A 21,262-nucleotide genomic window follows, 5' to 3' on the forward strand; every position below is an offset into this window, starting at 1 on the left:
AAAGCTTTATTGACTGCTGTCTCTTTAAGACCAGTCGCTGCTGACAGAGACGCTGAACTCTTTACGTCCATAATAAGTCTGCTCGTGTTATGAAGATACTAGACAAAACGGACATTTTGGCATAAATGTGTGTTATTGTAAGTTCAAGCACGAAAGAGAACTGTATTCTGGCGTGCTGTCTGTGCGCATGATACTGGCGCGTGTCTTTCTGTGTGTGTGTGTGTGTGTGTGTGTGTGTGTGTGTGTGTGTGTGTGTGTGTGTGTGTGTGTGTGTGTGTGTGTGTGTGTGTGTGTGTGTGTGTGCGTGTGTGTGTGTGTGTGTGTGTGTGTGTGTGTGTGTGTGTGTGTGTGTGTGTGTGTGTGCGTTTTTTCCTTTGGTCGAACATTATTAAAGTTAAAGCTTATTTAGAGATATCAGCCGAATGGCTTAGTGCAGGCGCTAATGGATCCGAAGGTTGTATCTCGTAAATTACCCCACTAATAATGCCCGGAATGGTACCAAACTTCTACGGTAGTACAAATAGGTTCTGTATGAGGCATTGGAAAGTTTGTAAGTACATCAGGAGTTTATTTAAATTGCCTGATGGCTTATGCTACCGCTAACCTGGACGTCGAGGTCACTTCCATAATTTGGGAAAAGCCCGTAAAAGCGTGCAATCTTTTGGTATATCCAAAACTGTTTTATAATTTTTTCCAAAGTGTTGACAACTTAGTGTTAACTTATAATTGTTGCAAACTGTTACTACCAACAAAATATTAGTTAATTCCTGGAACTGGGCGTCGTTACACTACATCCTTATGCATGGCTTTCTGCCAGGACTTTTACGGGCTTTTCCCAAATCACAGAAGTGACCTCGACCTCCATGTTAGCGGTAGCATAAGCCATCAGGCAAGTGTTATTTAAATAAACTCTAACTTTAATAATGTTCGACCAAGGGAAAAAAAGCTTTTAGCGTCATGGTGCAAACTAAGGACCCTAGGTTGAAATTACTCCGAATCCCTTTGACGTTGACAGCCCCAAATTTATTTATTTCATAAAATCATAGCATTTTGTGTCATATAATCGCATAGACTTGACATCGCGATTGCGATATGATTAATCGTGCAGCACTACATGGTATCATACAAGTAATTTACTGGTAGTGTTACAAGTTCTCATACCGGATAATTAGCATTGATTTACCGGTATTAAAAAAAAAAGGTCCTGTTCAAACATGATCTCTTAATGGTTACCAGTAAAAATTGTATGGGTGAAAGGGGCTAGTGATAGACAACTTACACTCACGTATAGCAAACCTGACAATGTGTTATTGACTTGTTAGTTTGTTTCCTCACTCTTTTTTTTTAGACTTAACAAGATCAGATGTGCAAAAGTGTCCACAAGAGAAAAATTACAGCACACAAACCACAAAACACACACTTTGCAGCTCGAGCTTCAAGTGTTGGACCCTGAACGTACACAAAAAGCTTAAAGCTCTGATTTTACCCAAGGCACCTAAGGCTGTTTGTGCTGAAGTGAGCTATCAGGGCAGAGTTCATCTTTCCTCGGAAATGCCTGAAAGCCGTATACCAGAAGTGTTCAATAATAAAAACATTGTGGGTTGTAGCACCATGTTTTGGTCTCTACTGCTCTCTATTTCCGTCTCCGCCAAATGTCAGTCAGGCTGCTCGCAGATGGGGTTATTTCTTGATGCGCACCTAAGAATAAACAAATAAAAATGCGATAATCAAATCGCAGAGCTTCCACCCACATTTAAACACCCTTTTCTGACTTTCAATAACAAGTTGACGTGTTTTGCAGCGAAGCACATATCTGTGGCGCAATACATCCGTGATATATGGGAAATGTCATGTCGTTCTGTAAAAACGAGGGAGGATAAAAGGAAGTCAGAGAGTTTTGTGCTCCTCGAAAAGCAGAACCCACTGGAGTAGCTTTGCTCTTGGCTCAGGTGGGAGTGAATTGCTAAACCTCCGAAAAAAGGCTCTATCTGCCATTGACAGGCGTGATAGAATACTGCTGAGTGTCTCACCTCCAAATGGTTGTCGGCTCACGCCTTTTATCCGACACTGTTAGCATGGTGAGATTTACACATTTGGTGCAGCGCTCCTTAAAGATTCTCTATGAAACAGATGGAGCCAGATTGCCCTTGGTCTCTCAGCCTTCCACTTTGAGGTCTCCCATCTCGCTTTAATCATTTCCAGCTCGAGATCAAATGGTGTACATGGATAGCAACAACTAAGTCGCACTGTAAAGCACTGGGAGAGCGTCAGGACCAGGGATGATCCTCATTAGAGCAACTAATACTTGGAAATTATTCCTATATCCCTCCATGGCACTGAATGTATTTGCACTGCATTGTAAAGACAAAGAACAAACATGTTCATAAGCCTGGCAAACAGCACATGTGATCATAGCATGTGTAATGTCAGGCTCACAAAACAGCCATGCTACAGCTTATGCATCAGTCACTACTACAGGGAATCACACATGCTTTAGCCTGGAGGAGACAACTCAGAGGGAGAGACATGGAGAAGAATCTCGCAACTTAATATTCCGTGTGAGAAATGCGCACTACATCGCGCCCACAGAGGATTTTTACAATCAAGCCCACTTCCTCACATCCTAAACAGCGCTAAGGATCTGTTAATGCATCTATCAACATAATATGAGGTTAATGAGGTTTCTGTATCACAAAGACATTATAAATATCTGCTTCATCATTCAAAGGAAGCCAGCGTGGAGAGTTGCATTCTGATTTCCACACAAGCCTGTGTGCGGTGCGCTAGCGACTTTAAATTCGGTTGGGCCAAATGCCCAGGGGACCTGAAGTCTTTGGAGAGACGAGCAAGATTCTGCAGTGTTCAAATGTAATGATATAAAGAAGCCGATTCATTTCATTCCATCATGCTATAGAGACGGTGACCCAGTTTTGGAAATTTAAATGGGGATTTGATATGAAGGGGCAAATTAATTGGAACAGATGCCTTCTCAATTATTAACATCTCGCACAGTATGCTTGTATGAGCTAAATCCACCCGTTGTACGTCTCTTTCAATGCACAAGATGAGGTCTTAATCATGGTCCAAGCAGATCACATCCTATTAAATGGTAATGTGAGCAGAGCTATATGTTTTCCATTAAACATTCTATTGAAGGTTCCTCAGCCTGCAGACGATCAAGAGAAGCCTTCAGCAATGCAGTATTAAATAAACACCAATACATGGAGTAGCGGAGAACAATTCCAACATAGGGAACTCGGCAGATTGTATAAACTGAGTGAGCTGTCGGACAATGCAATATATCAGAGTATTCTCCAGAATGCCAGAAGACTTCTGTAAAGTTAAAGTAAGATATGGCCAAAGCAAAACTTAATAATATAAGAGAGAGTGAGCAGAGTGAATACTGGTGCCAAATAATGTAATAGTACACAAAACAATAACTTTTAATTCTATATACAGTATATGATAAAAATTTGACAAAATCCTCTGCTCAAATCCCTGTCAAATACCTTAAACATTACTACATTGTAGTTGCTACATAGAAACGCACGCATATACAGACAGTAGTTCGCACATCATTAGCAGTTTGCGCGCACACAGAAACATTCTGTAGCTCAAAGTTCTAGACTAGCATATTTTCTTAGTCACTAAAACCCACAGCTTCACTGTTAGTAGACAGACTCTGACAGGTAGAATTAATTCACACACAATCGCTCTCTCACTAATGCACTCATATAAATGTAAACTTTACTGCGCTACTTTATCTGTATCTGATTTAGAACAAGCAGAAATTTGCTTGAAATATAACAGAGACAAAATAACTGATAAAATAAGTTATGTAGGAGCAATAGCATTGTGGGTACTGGGTAGCGCTGTGTCATATGAACTTTGGGCTGAGAGTCTCAGCTCAAAGTTCAGGCATGTTTGTTCATTAATGACTTAATCAGCAACTTGTCGACGTCACTCAACTTTAATCACATAAATATCGACTTAAAAAATCTGAAGTAATTCAACCCCTATACTAGACTGAACATTGACCTGCATTCTAATAAATTAAAAATAAAAATATACTTTAAACACAATATGTAATGGACATTCAAAGTAAATGGACATTAATAAATAAATAAAAAAGTTTTAGTCATTGATACGTTGCAACTGAGATATTTAACGCTAAACATTTTCAATGATCCCAATGTGTGCATTAACTCCATCAGACATGGAAAAAAATAATAATAATTTAACTAAAAAAACGAAATAAAATTAAACTAGAAATCTCAGGGAGGGGGAATTAAAGTAAACAAACAAAAAAAAAAGTATGAACAATAAATAATAAATGCATAGATTGAACTCTAAACCCTCATTAAAAAAAATTATTAACAAAATAACAAAATTAAAAAAGGAAATAAACAGTACACTGATTAGTGCGATTGACCATGAAGTACAAAAAAAATTGCATAATTAAAATTTAAAGGGAATGGAGAATCAGCTTTGCAGGTAGAAAAAAAAAAAAGAGTTAAAAAAGGCCATCAATATCTGCTGTGAATGAAAATTCACCATACATGACTCGCCTTGGGTCATCAAGATGTCTTATTCCATTTTCTACAACCCAAAGCATCACAATGTGCACAGCTGTCACTGTTATCACAGTGGGAAGCTTAGAGAAGACCACTTGACTGGTGAATAGTGGAGGCCAGAGCGGGTAACTGCTGTCTTTATGTCTCCATTGACTCTGAAAGATTAATCGCTTCTTGGAAAAGAAACATTTCAAGGTTTGCAACCTTACAGGTCAACAAGAGCCAAAAAAAGGATACTTTGCCCTTCAGCCACATGTGATCGTGGCAGAAATGCAAAACAACATATGGAAATGTCCACAAAATCTAAACCCAACACAATGCTTCCCCTTGACCTCTGAGCCCAAGCCCGCTCCTTCTTCCCCAAATCAAACTGCTCTTCCTTTCCGACCCCTTGCACACCCGCTGTTTCTTTGTGATTCACGAGCTCTCGCATTTGGACGGGCTAGCATCGGGGTGTTGTCCGTATATCAGAGCCCAACTCCAGCGCTGAGTGGCAGGGTGGTAAATTTCCTTTATGTTGTCATTACTTATGGTGAAGAGCTTCTCGTATCAGCCACACCAGCTGTGTATGAGTTACTGCCATAGATCAAACTCCATGACTTCTTCTTGGGAGTGAAATAGCTGGCATAATAACATGTTAAAGCAAGGCGAGACCGCTCAACAAAGAGTACTCCACCTAGATGCTATTACTTATTGTCTGGAGTCTGGATGTCCTTGAGACAGAGAGTTTATCACCTAGCCTTGAAAACATATGGCAGAACACATTAAAGTGTCACAGAAAATGTACCTAAAGTGGTCCTGTCTTTAAAGAGGGTCAGAGGGAAATCAACAAACATCCACAAGTGCTTTTTCTTTTATGGTAACAACCTAGTTCATGACTCTTTTGATGGATCTTAAGAGGTAGTTCACCCAAATCTGTATAATAATTTTTTTTAACTTTCATACAATGAAAGTTAATGGTCCAGGGTTGGAACAACGTGAGGGTAGGCCTAGTACATGAAATTATTTTCATTTTTTTTATTGGAACTATCCCTTTAAGAACTATAGGAATTAATGAAAAGTACTTTTGAAAATTGAAAAGGCATTCATTCCAATATTGTGTGACAAAACGCCTGCTGTGAATTCCCCCTCCCAACACTCAACCTTTCTCTAGCACCTCTCATACCCCCCGTCCACGTCCGATTTCCCACTGTGTGCTCTCTTCATTCTTCTCTCTCACTCCTTCCATTTCCTCTCCTTGTTCTTACAATGAGGACTCTTATCATTTGCAGTTTGGCTCCCACTGAGAGTGTGAAGGTCAGGTAGATATAAACATCTCTCATTTTCCCCACACAATGTTTGTCGTTTTCTCTCCCCCAAGAAGGGGTTATTCTAGATATGGTCAAACAAAATTAGACAAATGTGATATCATATATATATTTCAAATTGGAATAGGTTAAGCGATATTTTTGTTTCTTGTCACATCTTGTGAGTGAATAACTATCTAAATTTGACCTGATTTGAGAAGTGTTTATTGGACTGCTAAGATGTAATGAATACATTTAATTGTTGCATTGGGGTATCAAGAGGGAATAGACAGCTACAAAAACAAGTAAAAAGGATCTGTTTAAGTTAATCAACTGAATTTAAAATATGAAACGTAAAGACATTTATTGGGAATCAGTTTGTCACTTTTTACTCCATGCAGTGAATAATACAGAGATATTTGAAAGACAATTTTGGTATGAGCACAACAGGCAAGTTATCACCTACAGAAAAAAAAGTGTATTAGTGGATCGTGTTCTACAGTACCTAGGTTAAAGGGATAGTTCACCCAAGAACGGACATTCTATCAACATTTGCTCACCCTCATGTTATTCTAAATCTGTATGGCTTTCTTCTGTAGAACTTAAAAGATGATATTTTGAGGAACTTTGGTAACCAACCAACACTGAAACATTTCTCAAAATATCGTCTTTTGTGTTTCACAGAAGTAAGTCATACAGAGGGTAAGAAAATCAAAATGTAGGTCCCTTTAAGTTGTCACCCCACATGTGTTAAATAGTATACCTTCTGTAAGTCATATATTAAGGTGGTTGGTCTGGACAGCTCTTAGCTTGCCTTATCACTGTTGACAGTTCACTCCGCTAATGGCCACCACTGCAAAAAGCTTCTTTACATCTCAGTCTATACGAATATAATTCTGAAGTTGTAATACACCCAATGTTCAATTAGGCTAATTCAAGTGTTTTCATGTAAAGAATAAAATTGTCATTTCACTGATTGTTGTTAGCTTTTTAATTATATTATCCAAAGGTACATCAGCTGGTAAACCGTTAGGCAGTAAAGGCTTAGGAGTCTATTTAAAGGGAATGATTGTGGTGGGGAGTTTGCTCAAACTATGGCAGCGATACAGCGAATAGTTGTGCTAAATCAAAGACAGCGCCGTCCGCAGAGCCCTTTCAAAGTGAAAGCATACTGCCAGTTGGTGTAGTGGGTTGACGCATGATACGTTTAAGCATGAGGTTGCGGATTCGCACACTCATTTCGAAATTATATAAAATATCCAGGGTTGGATTTAGTTTGCAATTTGGATTATTTTTTATTGCAATTTCAACAATTTCTGAAGTGCTTATTTTATAAAGAACACCGCTTTCTCACATAACGCAGTTAAGCAGCCCCTGCATGAGTGAATAATTGATTCTCAAACCAATTCAGCACCCCCGCCACGGACAGCACCTGGTAACGTCGCATGTAAGAAGGCACTGTATATCTCAAGCCACCTCCTAAGGTATAGTTCAGGGGACACGCCTAGAAATGTTATACCTTTAGCTAAGTTAAGAGTCTTCGTACCATGCTAAGAGACAACGTTATCGGGAAATCCATCCCTGAACAAAACACAGGCAAAGAAGATGCAGAAACAAGCGATAGAATATGTAATCATGTACATATGTAAAATAACATATAAATCTAAACTGCCTAATGTTAAAATGTCGACCCAGGACGAGCTATTGGACTGTGCAAACAGTGGGGGTGTTTATGGACTCGATCTACCCCATCTATGTTTTCATGATCATCGTTCTGAATCCCATCCAAATGTAGTATTTGACAAAAAAAATGCCTTTTTTTAACTTACCCATATTTAAGTGTTAATAAAAAAAAGAATGTATGAAGCTAGAATAAAACAGGTGTTTTTGATTTAAAGCAAAGGCTCTGTTCTCTCCATTGATACATTGGATGTTCAGATATTTATACAACGCTTTGTTTTTTTAATACGCTGGCGGGGAAAGAGTTAAACAATTATGAAAAACAATTCGGCAAAAAAAGGTTCTTAAAAAATGTACAATATTTAAAAATGTGAGAACTTGCTCCGAATGTACATTGTTCTTGTATTGAGGACAGATCAACCTTTCAGTTATAATCCACCTTTATTATTTTGATAATCTGCAGAGAAGCATAATTTTAAGTTATTAATCTTGATTAATCAGCCCACCAATCAAACAGACAGTTCATTCAACAGGACAACGAAAGGGTACATCTGTGCCTTTTAAGAGACGAGAATGTTGTTTAAAACAGGACATGATTATGCTGTGATCACATTTCATTTCATGTAAACCACATTCCCAAGAGAAGGTCAGCGATGCAGTCTCTCTAATATCTGTTTTGATCCGCTGTATTCTTTGATTTATAGAGAAGAGGAGATTTTGCAAGTAATCCACTATCAAAAGGGAACCGAGCGATTGGTATTACTGGGTAATACAAATATAAGGTGGGATTTAGTCTGTGTGTTTGTGTGTATTCTTACCACGCAGACTTTCTGTGAGACAACTCATGAAAAACAGAGTTTGAGTATAAACACAAATATCAGCGGTTTGCAAAGATCCAATCTCCCCTGATACTGGTGCTTAATCTTCCCCCTATCTGTACGCTTGTCAATAAAAAAAACTGTTTTGCCGTTAGACAGCTAGTGCAAAACCCCTTTTCAATTATGCAGAAACCTCAGGAGCTTCAAGACCCGCGATACGAAGAGCTAATCCTTAAAACTCTTTAGCCATTTGACCATCGTTTCTTCCTTCAGAAAGACAGAGGCTGATCCGATTGGTCTGTGATAAAAAATTCACTACCCGTTTACTCGGAAAAATCTCTCGTCATGCATTATGTAGGACAGTGAGATTTCCACGCCTGGAGCCTCCCACCATGTCGCCAAGGCTGAGAAGAGAGCATCTGCTGCTGGGAAACTGCTGGCTACAGCCGCTGGAAAACTCTTCGCCCCAGTGCTCCTCATTAACCTTCAACAGCTCTTATACACTCGGAGGAATGAGATCAGACGAACGCTGAGGAAATCTCCCAAAACTGACTGATTGGGTTTTAGAAGCAGCTATAAAAGAATCGGTCAAAGACCAATGTCTTAATACAACATAGGCGTCAGAAGTCAAGACGTTCATGATAAATAAATAATCGTTTCCCTGTTTCAAGCGATACAAGAATATCTTTTTCCTGAGGTTAAAAGAAAAGACCAATGAGATTCAGCGAGGTCACCACCGAGGCACTCGAACGCAAATTTCCATCCGAGGGACCATGCCTTGAGGGCAGAAACATGTTTTCGATGTGTCCTCTCAAGAGTTCAACACAGGAGTCTTCCACCCCCTCCTGTTTGTCATTCCAGAATCCCACGCTGTAACCTCTGTTGGAGGGCTCCATTTGGCCTAAGAGCGAAATAAGAAAAATGGAAAACTCTCGACCAAAGCGCATATATGAAAACACCACCGCTGATGTGGAGGTATTACATGTTTTCTCGATTTTAATTTATAAAAGTCTTGGCTTCCACACCAATGAGATATGAGGTGGGCATGGGGGAGGACAACAGGAAATCATTCCTCAGGTAAGAGAAAATATGTGCCGGGACTGTAGTTACAGCCATTTGCAGTATTATTAGATATGTGAATCCAAAAGAAGATGAGAACACACATCCATTTATAGCATATAAGGGTTTTGCACCATTCAGAATTGAATTCCTTTCACATTCCAAATGAACTACTGAAATTTGAAATGAGGGATGCAGAATTGCAACTTAAATTTGAAAATGTAAGGAAAAAAAATAATTTGACATCCACTAAAATTCTGTTATTTATAACTAGAAAAACTAAATTTGTCAAAATGTCAAGTTGAAAAAAGTATTCATTAAAAGTAAAAAACTAAAAGTTTTAAGGGGTTTTAAGGGTTATGCATAGATGGCATGTACAGAGAAAATACAGATAGACAATAGAACACTTAATTTCCTATTATTTGTGTTGAATTTCAATTCTGTAAATTTCAATTCAATTCAAATTCAGAGTATATTGTTCTTCAATACTGAATGTTGTCCATATACTACATAGCATCATGAAAAAAGATATATTAACATGAGAAGAAAAACCGTAAAACATATGGTAAATGGACTGCATTTATATAGTGCTTTAACAGACCCATGGCCACCAAAGCTCTTTACATATTGCCTCACATTCACCCATTAATTCACTCATTCATACACCGACGGCGGTGTCAGCCTCATCAGGAGCAGCTGCGGTTAGGTGTCTTGCTCATGGACACCTCGACACTTGGTCAGGTGGAATCGGGGATAGAACCACCAACCTTCTGGTTTGTAGACAACCTACATGAACCACTGAGCCACTGCCGCCCCATATGCTGCCGCCAAAACATATGCTTGTAAAAGCAGAAAACGTAAAAATGGAACAAGATGAAGTGCATCTGGTTGAATTTTTCCATGTTTCAAGCATAATCCTCACTAAAATTGGTAGGGCTTAGCAAGAAAGGTTAGATGTTGTCCTGGAAAACAAGACAAAAAGAATATGATTGTTTTTTGCACAATAATGCAATGAAATTTATGTGAAGGACCAGACTCACAATATTAAAAGGCAAGTTGTTTTCATGGTTTTAAAATAGAATTTACTGCTCTCTTCTATGATTGTTCAATATAGCGAAATCTCAAACACAGTTTGCCTCTCTGCTTGGATTATATAACGTATATCAATATCCACTACCCCTGTAGCACACCCAAAAATAAAACATTGTGCACAATCACATGCTCCTTTATATCGCAACCTATAAAATATCTACATAAACATTCTGTCTGTGCTTATATGCACCGACTTCTTGGGAGGAAGTCAAGAATATCCACTTCGGTTCAGCTACTCGGCTGAAATTGCTTTTTATGATGGTGTGGCAGGCAGTGAATCTTCTTTACATGTTTTCTATAAGATATGTAAATGAAGTCAGAGGACAGTAGAATGGCACTACTGTGTCTTAAAAGAAGTGTGGGGGATGTCCTCAGCCACGGCACAGCAATTTCACACCTGTCATTTACAACACAGCCACTCTAGAGAAATGCAAGGCCCTGGGAGGAACTCTTCAAAGGGACTTCCTGTTCCTCCACTCCTCTACTAGCAGGTAGATTCGACACGTGGCACTTTAATTTCACCCTCCGAGTGATTTTCAATCAGTGTTGCGATGCGAAATGCGATGAGCAGATATTCATATCAGAAAGTCAAGGAAACAAACATGCAAAGACCTTTGGAAATACATTTCACACCATGACTCATTCTCCATTTCCTCTACTAGTTTTCAACAGGTAGATTCTAATTAACCATGAAACAAGTTAAACTTTTGATCGCTTGACCTTCAGCGGCTCTCCAGGAAAAATTCATTATTCAACAGTCGTGATTAAAATCAAACCGAATATGACGACTAGTCGTGCCAGTCGGACAAGTGCACTGAAACATGAGGGCAATTAAAGAACTAACGCCCTACAAATTAACATTCTACAGTGGCAAGCCAATAAGGGACCGTAGTAAAGTCAACCGTTTATGTTATTAGATTTACAGCAGGGCCACAGATAACTGCCATTTTACAACTGCAGTAAATAAAGAACTAAATGCAAAAATCTACAAGCATAAATGTCATTAACTACAGTCCCGGGCCTCCGACAATAAAACCCCTAATTGTACATCAACACCGTGGTGACTTTTCGCTCACAAAAACATAAAAGGATGGTGGCTGCATCAAAACTTGAGAGAAATTCGCTATGAAAAGCATTCTAATGCATCTGTGCGTGCACCTGAATCGTTCAATAGATGATGGCATTTAAGGAGTTGTGATTTTCATTAATATCAAGGTCGTGCTCCAAAGCGATTCAGTCACAAAAGACATTCCATAGCTGGGGAGCCGTCCTCAAGGACACTTTAAGCAGCATATTTTCAGACAAAACTGCATTTGCATCACAAAAGGAGAGGATGTGAGCACCGTTCTCCCTCTGAAGAGTGAAAGAAAGCACACAGAAATAATTCCCCGTGGCTGGGGCGTGCAGTTGATGCACCGCCACCTACACGCCAACACTCAATCCACATCAGCATCGCTCATGCTGCAACAATGTCCTTGCGTTGCTCTGACCAGAATAGAATTCAATACAATTCCACCAAGCTTTCAGGACCTACTGAGGGTGGTAAGGAAAAATAGACAGAGAAAAATGTGGGAGGGTTAAAATGAGCACACATGTAGGCAGACGTGATATTAAGCGCTACATATCATCCTCCAGTTACTCTTCTCATAATACAAATCCATTACACATGCATACAAAGTATATAGTTTGGTATTTGAACTAAGCTATTCCTTGCAAAGCAGCTGAGCTTCGCTGGATCAATAGAGTAATCTGCTCCCCTTTTGTTCCTATGCCAAGACTTTAATCAAATGAAGCAGAGCTAGACTGGCACAGCGCTGGTGTAAATCTGCGGTCCTCGTGCAGCTTTGCTGTAGGGCAGCAGTGAGCGACAGAGTGCACGCAAGAGGTCACGTCTCGCCGGCGTCTCGGGTGAATCAAAGAACACGGGGCCGAGAGAGCCGAACCTGAGCTTCACGCAGGCGTAAGGGGGCTGAGGTGAGCCCTCTGGATGACAGCGGCGAGATAATCGCCAGAGTTTTGTTTCTCTCTGAATCAGCTCAACACACACACACACATCTTATGGTGGAAATCTCTTCTGATGATGCGGTCCTTGCCAAGGCTTGGATATTTTCGTTTATGTTACAAAAAAAATCGATTTAAAATAAAAGTTGTTCTTTCGAACTTTCTATTCATCAAATAATCATGTAACAAATGTATTACAGTTTCCACAAAAATATTAAGCAGCAACTATTTTCAAGATTGATAATAATAATAATAAAACTTCTTGAGCAGCAAATCAGCACATTACAATGGTTTCTGAATGATCACGTGACACTGAAGACTGGAGTAATAATGCTGAACATTACATTTTAAAGTGCATTAAAACATTTTTTTTACAATTTGTGGGTTTTACATTTTGATTGTATAGAAACTTTGTCCTGTTTCTTTTAACAACAACAACAACAACAAACGCTTCCCCTTCATGGAAATCAAAAGCACTCTCTCTTTCTTACAAACAAAATTAGTCATTCAAGCATTCAGTCCCATGCCTGCTAGATCATTCAGATGAAAAGAAATTGCCTTTAATTGTAAACAAATAAACTTTGATGGAAAAGACAAGCATTTCAAGCCGGTTACTTATGATGTCACTGATCTGTCAGTGAGAATGTTATGCTTTCATCTATGCTTTTTTTCTTTCTGTTGACAGCAAAGAGACTGGTTTCTCAAACTCAAAAGTCATGTCTAACTTTCATGAACTTCATATAATTAAGGTTTTGACAGGTCATATCACACCCACTTCATTAGGTGTCATGAAATATGTTAGTATATTACATGTTAATTTTAATTGCCAAGACAATACCAGGGCTATGAAATGACAAGTTGCAAGAATAAACAAAGATGTAAAAAACAAAAGCTTCAATGGGACTCTTTTCTCAGCAGATTTGATTATGAATAATTATACTACAGGGCCGTTGAATGCTTGAATCTGATTGGTTGACGAACGTTCTGAGGTGTGCAATTATATTCAGGGAATCGCACGGCTAAAGTAGTTCCGGCAGGTCTTAACCGTATTACAGTTCCATATCACTTCGCGTAGTCAACTGTAATAATGGAAAATAGGATACAATTCATAACAAGAAAACTGCAGCCGCATGCGCTTTATCTGCAGTTCTCAATGTCTAACTTCACAATCAATGGAAAGATGCAGTTTAATTTTAATAAATAAAGTATATATAGTCCTATATATAATCAATAGAAAATTAAAAAGAATATTTCAATAAATTGATAGTCCTGCTGCAGATAATATAAAAAATAAAAAATTATTGATTGGCCTATACTTGTTAAAAGGGCTTTGTGTTTCATTTATTAGGCTAGTCTGTCACTAATAGAAAAAAAAAGAATGAACGAATTAATTAAAACGAATTGAATAAATAAATAAATAAATAATAATATTGACGCGAATGCTTCTTTCTCTCTCATAACTGCATTAATAACTGCATAAAGCCGGGGACACACTTACTGTAAGGCCGGTTATGAATGTAATTTGATACTTATCTGCATGCACGCGTGTTCAGCGCGTTCAGTCTGTGTTCACAGCGGTGTTTAAAATCTGCTGCATTCACAGTTAGAGAATGTTTCTAGTCGTTACGTGTGTCCAGCATTAAGTGGCCTTTAGTCTGCTATCAGCGGCTCAGACCTCCGTTACTAACTCTAAAATGACGTTTTGGAATTAGCAACGGAGCATGCAGTTTAGATGCGCAAGGAATTAGTCCTACATACAAGAGCGTTTTAATGACAAAAACTTTACAAACGTCTTGAAATTCATCATCTGAACAATATTTCGAGGTGTGGTAACTGTAGTATAAGCGGAATAATTGACTTCAGGCCGTTGAATTATTAGAAAAATAATGCACACCCAAGGTGTAACGGCCACTCCGCTTCGCGTCGTGACTGCATTACCACCTCGGGTGTGCATTATTTTTCTAATAATTCAACGGCCTGTCGTCAATTATTCCTTACTTAACTTACCCTAAAGAGACACTTATTATTTACAGCTCAATGTGACATGCTGGTGACAATAGCAAAAATGATTAAGTTGAATTTGGTGCTAGTGTGAAAAATTAACAAGCAAATATGTTTTAATGTTAATCCACACTCTATTTAAGCCATATTTTGACTTAATGTGTATTCTATTATTACTGTAAAAATGTCAGGCATATCATTACAGATAGTGTAGGTATTTATTTGACTAAATCATCAATCGTTTCACGCATGACAAACACTTTTAATACAAAATTCCTTTGTACTGCAGCCTGTTAATAAATATATCGTTGTTCTTTTCGCCGTATAAATATGTTCGGTTCTTTATAGCGGTCAACATTGCTACTCAACTATCAACAAGACCTCAGACCATCATCCTGTCATGGTCCCTAAAGCAGCCAAAATCCAAGGCACAGAAGCTCAATCACAGCAAACACTGACTCAACTCTCAACTACACTCTACTGTAAATCCAGATCTCTCCGGTGGTTTCTCATGGCAATCTCATCAGATGACATCTCATTAATCTGTGCTCTGCTTACTGTAGATCGTCACCTCAGTAGGGAAAAAAGATAAACAAACAAGTCCCAGATTACACGTCGTGCGAGCCTGGGCTCAGCCATTAGTGCTCATCATCCCTCAGATACCACAGGCGATGTCATAATTAAATCAGTCTGTTTGCTTTTTCTCTGTGCTCCATCAGAACGTATTGTTTTCATTTTTTTAGATGCGTCTCAGAGATGAGGCCTGCTAAAGCTGCCCAGTTGGCATTTCTGAAATTGATTTGGGGAGAAAAACAAATGGCTCGACTTGTGTTTACGTTCTAGCTCTCTTCATTTATCAATCCCAGTCTTTGTCCTCCTGATTAACTTTGTTCTTTGAAAGAAGAATCAAGCATTTCTTCATACTCAGGTAGGAGGCCTGAAATTAGATTGAAATTAGCTAACCAAGTTTTTACATCTATGATTTATACACTGTTATTGATGGAGGGGCAGACTTTTTCTAAGTTGAGCGATTCATCTCACCCTAATACGTAGCATGTTGTTCTGAATGCTTAAGAGGAGTAATGATGCCTGAGATTGTGTTCCTTGAGAACTGCAATTTTCTACTTGTAGAACAGGTAGATTAAGAGACAGAAAACAGCACAAACTATAAGGAAAAAAAATACTTCATTCACACACTGAGATCTTCCAGAACAGACAATTCCACTTATTACAATAGTAATGATCTACTTTTTACCATTACTTGGGCCACAGATTTACTTAGCGGTCAAACATTTTTTAATAGGTGACAGTACTGAGTAATATTAAAGGTCCGTATTATTGTGATTCTCTGCAGAATCTTTTTTATTATGCTGGTTGAAAGTCTCATAATATCCTGATAGCAATCACTCTGTTAAGCGGTCTAAATGTATTTTATAAATTTATTTGCCTGTGAAAGGCGTAAGACCATAGAATGTTTGTTCAATCGTTGCATTCGGTCCTATAGCATGTGTTCCCTGTCGGTCAACGTGTGTTTGCATACCACTGCGCAGGCGGTTCACGCAGACATAAGTCATCAGCGCGTTCACGCACGCTGTGCAAACAGAGCAAGAATGACAGGCAAGCAGAAACAACACGCAGACTCTCATCGTGAAACTCCTGGCATATTGAGTTTTGAAAACTTGCTGCATCTAAAGCGTTTTTAAAAATTTGTTTACGTTTGGTATTGTAGTACTGTTATTAACTGTACTATAAAGTTCTCTCACCAGTGAATGACACATGATGTATTGCAGTAACGTTGTCTCTGGTCTTCTTGGCTGTGCACGTTCATGCTTTCAGGAGGTGTGGCTTTGGACGGCGGTTTGCAGGGAGAGTGGGACGTATGCTTTTACTGACGCTTTTATCAGGCTAAATTAGCATTTTCCCAGATGTCCTACTGCACCTTTAAGTAACTACATGTACTTATTACAGAGTTACGGTTAGGGTTAGTTACTTGTAATTATGCATGTTATTATTATAGTACGTACATAGTAGCGTGTACTAGGATGCATGCTAATACTTTATTTTACAGTACCGTTCCCCATGTACATACTATGTACTTATTATAATAATTACAATAATCAGGTAATAATTGGGTACTAACCTATCCCTAAACATAACCTTAACCCAAGTAGTACACTGACTCGAACGTGACTTGTAAGATACTGTAAAATAAAGTGCAACACCATTAAAGTGATCAATAGTGACAGTTAAGGCTTTTACATTACAAAATAATCGAATTCAAATTTACTCTTTTGAACATTCTATTCAAAGAATAGCCTACTCTGAAAAAATTATGATGGTTTCTACAAAAATATTAAGAATCACAACTGTTTTCAACAGTGATAATAATAATAAATGTTTCTTGAGCACCAAATAAGAATATTAGAGTGGTTTCTGAAGGATTATGTGACACTGAAGACTGGAGTAATAGCTGCTGAAAATTACATTTTAAAATTTATTAAAATAGAAAATTCTAATGGCTGTTGAAAATTCAGCTTTGCCAGAGTGATTTATGCTCCTGCAGCACAGAGAGCTGAATGTTTTCTTGGTTTAATATTTATTTAATTTCTCTTCATTTTAAAAGGACAGAACACAAATCAAAGTACTTTATTGTTACTGTAATATACCACCGTTAAGCTCAGGTGATTTGCAAAAGAATCATTGTGTTCCCTTTATGAGAACATAACACCTGAGATAATGAAGACTTGTTGCAACCACGAAGGTTAATGACTATTCGACCAGACACTTAATCATCTTTGAAGGTAGCTGGAAAAAGATGGTCTTTGACTGGACCTTATTTACTTGGTCAACAAGCACAATTTCAATGCTGGAATAAGAAAGATGAGCACTGCAGTCAGGCATGCTTGCAAACAGAGCACATGCACAATCATTTTTACTGCTGCTCTGTTATAAAATGCACCACATATTGTGCTCTCGCTCTCATTTTATTACTCATACAGCCAACACACACTTCTATGAAAATCAAACAGTGTACCGTAAGCTCAGCATCAACATCGAAATGCACAGCAGCACATCACAGCGACAGTGATGACAACCCACCGGGTGTCTCTCGTGACACATTTCCTTTGGAAATCAATACATTTGACAACATCAAAATCACTGTGTGACAATCTTTTTAATTGAATTTTGATTGCTGTGAAATTCTCGCCCCGTGTCGAGACTGGGAGACGAGCACTATGAAGAGGGCTGGCAAAGCTTGTTATTTCTTAGCAATGTAGGTGAAGCTACTTTAAAACAGCCTTCAGCTACAAGTATCTCACAATTCAGCTACAGTTAAGCAACTTGGGAAATTACCCAGCTAAGCTACTAACAAAAATTAACTACAGTAAAAAGTAAATTTTTGCTGGGTTCTTGGCTTGCACAATACTAAATTATGATCACAATACACTTATCGTAGCACATGATTTGTAAACTAATACATTTCAATGTTTACATCAAACAACCAGCTCCAAATGGCTTTAATGGCATATAAATTTGCTCTGAAATGGCATAGGTGCCTCAGCGAATGTTTTTTTGTAGGCCTATTTCACCATTTTTTTACCACTATCAGGTACGTTTTAGTGTAGGCGACACGTTATTTTCAAATGCAATAGAGCATTGACATTTCATTTTGAAACTGACACAATATGTACAACAACCAAAAAAAAAAAAAAAAAAGCCAGATCAAAGATTCAGGGAAAAATCAAACACACACTAACATGCTAGAAGCAACGAAAAATGTGCAAGAAGCAACGTCATTTTTCAGAAATGTTTTTCCCATGAGTCTGGGCTAGGAATTGGACTTTAAACTCTAGCTACAGTATTGTATGAGATAGAGTTTTTTAATAGAGTATTTTTCAGTTCACTCAATGAGACAGCAATATACCATGTTGTCACGCTACAGTGCTACTTGTTGGATAAAGTAGCTTGTTATTGGAAAAGCTGAGCTACTGTCAGGCTAATGAAAATGTAGTTAAGGTAGTAGTGATTCTACTTTTTGTTAGCTACGCCCCAACACTGTAGCTTAGTTTGATTTACTAATAAGCAGATCTAGTGCAAGTGTCCTGATATATTTCAGCTACAGTATTCATTTAGCAGAATTTAGATGCAGAACTGGAACGACTCTATCTTTTGATCTTAGAACTACTAAAAAATTCCAAGTTTCCATTTCCACTACTAAGGGATTACAAAGCATTAACCATGCAACTGCTACAGTCCTGGCAAAGCTAGCTTTTAATCTTATTAGAATCCTGTGCTTTTACCCTCTACACAGCTTGAACTAGATGATGTTTTACATGTATGATTAAAAGGACGGATGTAAATATAGTTAAGAACTATCAAACCACCGTATATAAACTGGGTTTAAAGATCTAAACTTTGCATATGTCAGATTTAGCTCAGACGAGCATATACATCGAAACGCCATTACATGAAATTAATGCCAATAGATCCAGTCAAATTCCACCCTCACACTTCTAGAAATAACCCATATTAAAGTCATTTTTGAGGTGAATATTTCATATCCACTCACACTGAGTTGAAATGCAATATCGAAGCGCACTGGAATCCCATGTTCTGATTTAGAAAGTTATGTAAAGTAGTTTCTCACTGAGCTTTTCCAGGATCCAATTATCAGTGGAAAGATGGGTGGTCAGAGAGCATGGGATGGTGGTGGGGAATATTTGCAATGCACATGGAGAATAAAAAGTGTATTTCCAGGCTTTGCATCAGCCTGTGGGTTTCCCTGTTTAAAGTGTCGGACAAAAACTCTGCATTTAGCGATCAATACAAATGAACTTATATTCAAATTCCGATTAGCTAGTGACTCAATGACTCATTGTGGGAAGAGAAGAGACCGCAACCTTGGCTATCCAATAAAGGTGAAGCAGACGGTGCATTTTGCTATGAGGAAGCAGCCTTATTTGATTCCTCTAAAGCAATTTTAAGCCCTGTGATCAGACTCTCTCTCGGGAGTTCAGACCACATCAGTGTCCTCCCAGCTGGACAGAAAAACACAAGTAGCACAATTTGAACTGACCAGAGGAAACAAGGGACAAACTGACCGACGAAAATGCCACCGCTTTGGAAAGGGCAAGAACTGCTAACAGCGACAGTCTCCAATCTGTTGTTGTCCCCCTGCGATTCCATATGGAAATTGCATTACGCCCACATCCTCCTGTAGGCCACCGGCGTGCAGTGGTTGTAAAAGCCAATATTTATGTTGTCAAAATGTGTATTATTGCAGATTTATAAAACTGTTAGTTCCAATCATTGATTCTGATTGGTCAATAGCTGTGTTTTATTCACGATAAAACACGGCTATGACCGCTTCACCCAACTGTTCTATGTATCACTACACAACACCCCTAGCAACCACTTTTAGCAACTAAAAACACATGTTTGACCTCATCGTCATCGATATTGTTCATTGAAGCTGTATAGAGTATTGTGAGAGATCGAGTAAGCGAGTGTACCTTCATTTACAGTAGATATAGCATTTTCCTTCAGGTCAGTCCAATATATTCATAATAAAAAAAATCAGTTTGAATGTCCGCTGCAATATCTTGTCCTTTTAACAGTTAAGGGGTTTTCCCGTGCCCATAGTCATCTGTCAGTTGCGTCTTCCTTCTCCGTGATCACAAGTTTGAGTCCTTTCAATGTAAAAGTCTTCTCTACTGACTGACTCGCTCATAAAGACAGTCTTTAGCCCCGTTCACACCGCCAGCGACACGCAGCGACAAAGCGACAAGATCCCATTCATTTCAATGGAGCGCTGGCGACTTCCGGCGACACGAGCGACAGTGACCGTTGGCGACAGAATGTGGGCGTGTCAAGCGACAGGAGACAAGCGACAAAGTTCAGAAATTTCAACTTTATGCAAATGAGAAGCGATTTTCGCGAGCGACAACCAATAGGAAAGAAGACTTTCAGTGGAGCTCACGTTACGTCACTGTCTCGAGTGCAGGCGAGACAGAGTTCGAGGGCGATTTCACTGTTTTATATGATTTGACTGTAACCACATTCATGGATATAATAAAAATGATGCATGGAAAAGAAACTGTCGACAGTCTCAGTGAGTTTAATTCATTTATAGTTCGAGTGTTGTACGTTTTTGATGCAAGTTTAGCACTGCTGCAGTTCACTTTACAGTTCCCCCTGCATTGTGTTGACTATAGAGACAAGAAACTGTATTATTTGTAAAATACGAATGACGTTTTAATCATTTATGACCGTATGAGTGAGTTTAATTTGTTGCTTGATCGATCGTTAATCTAGTAAATGATTTAATCCACTGAACACTGCTATGGGAATATAAAAACACTCTCCCTACAGCACACTGTTTCTTTAGAGCCTATAATTTCTAGTCAAATTAAAATAATATAAAGTTAGTTATCACTTGTGATGGTATTTAGTATAGATATGGCCAGACGTCCAGTCAACCAATAACATTAGAGCGACAGCACTACCAACGCCCACAAGCGACTTCACAGTACAGAGACTAGCGACACACAGCGACAAAATCGCTGGCGGTGTGAACGGGGCTTTTGCCGCCATCTATTGGCGAAATAATAACTTATGTTGCTGTTTACGGTCAGGGACTATTTTTTTCCAGCGGAAGGAATGCTTTTAGTGATTTTACTTCATGAAAGTTGCATAGATACACATTTTTCGGCTTTAATAGTTGTATTGTGTGGTAACCGTTTTATAAAAG

General features: G+C 38.6%; 1 protein-coding gene across 4 annotated transcripts in view; it reads right to left on the bottom strand.

The window, feature by feature from the left end:
• The window catches only part of grid2 (glutamate receptor, ionotropic, delta 2), a 394,784-nt gene that overhangs the window by 358,484 nt on the left and 15,038 nt on the right, over positions 1-21,262 (bottom strand). The window lies entirely within an intron of this gene.

Source organism: Phoxinus phoxinus (genome assembly GCF_949152265.1).
Source record: "Phoxinus phoxinus genome assembly, chromosome: 15".
NCBI lineage: Eukaryota > Metazoa > Chordata > Actinopteri > Cypriniformes > Leuciscidae > Phoxinus > Phoxinus phoxinus.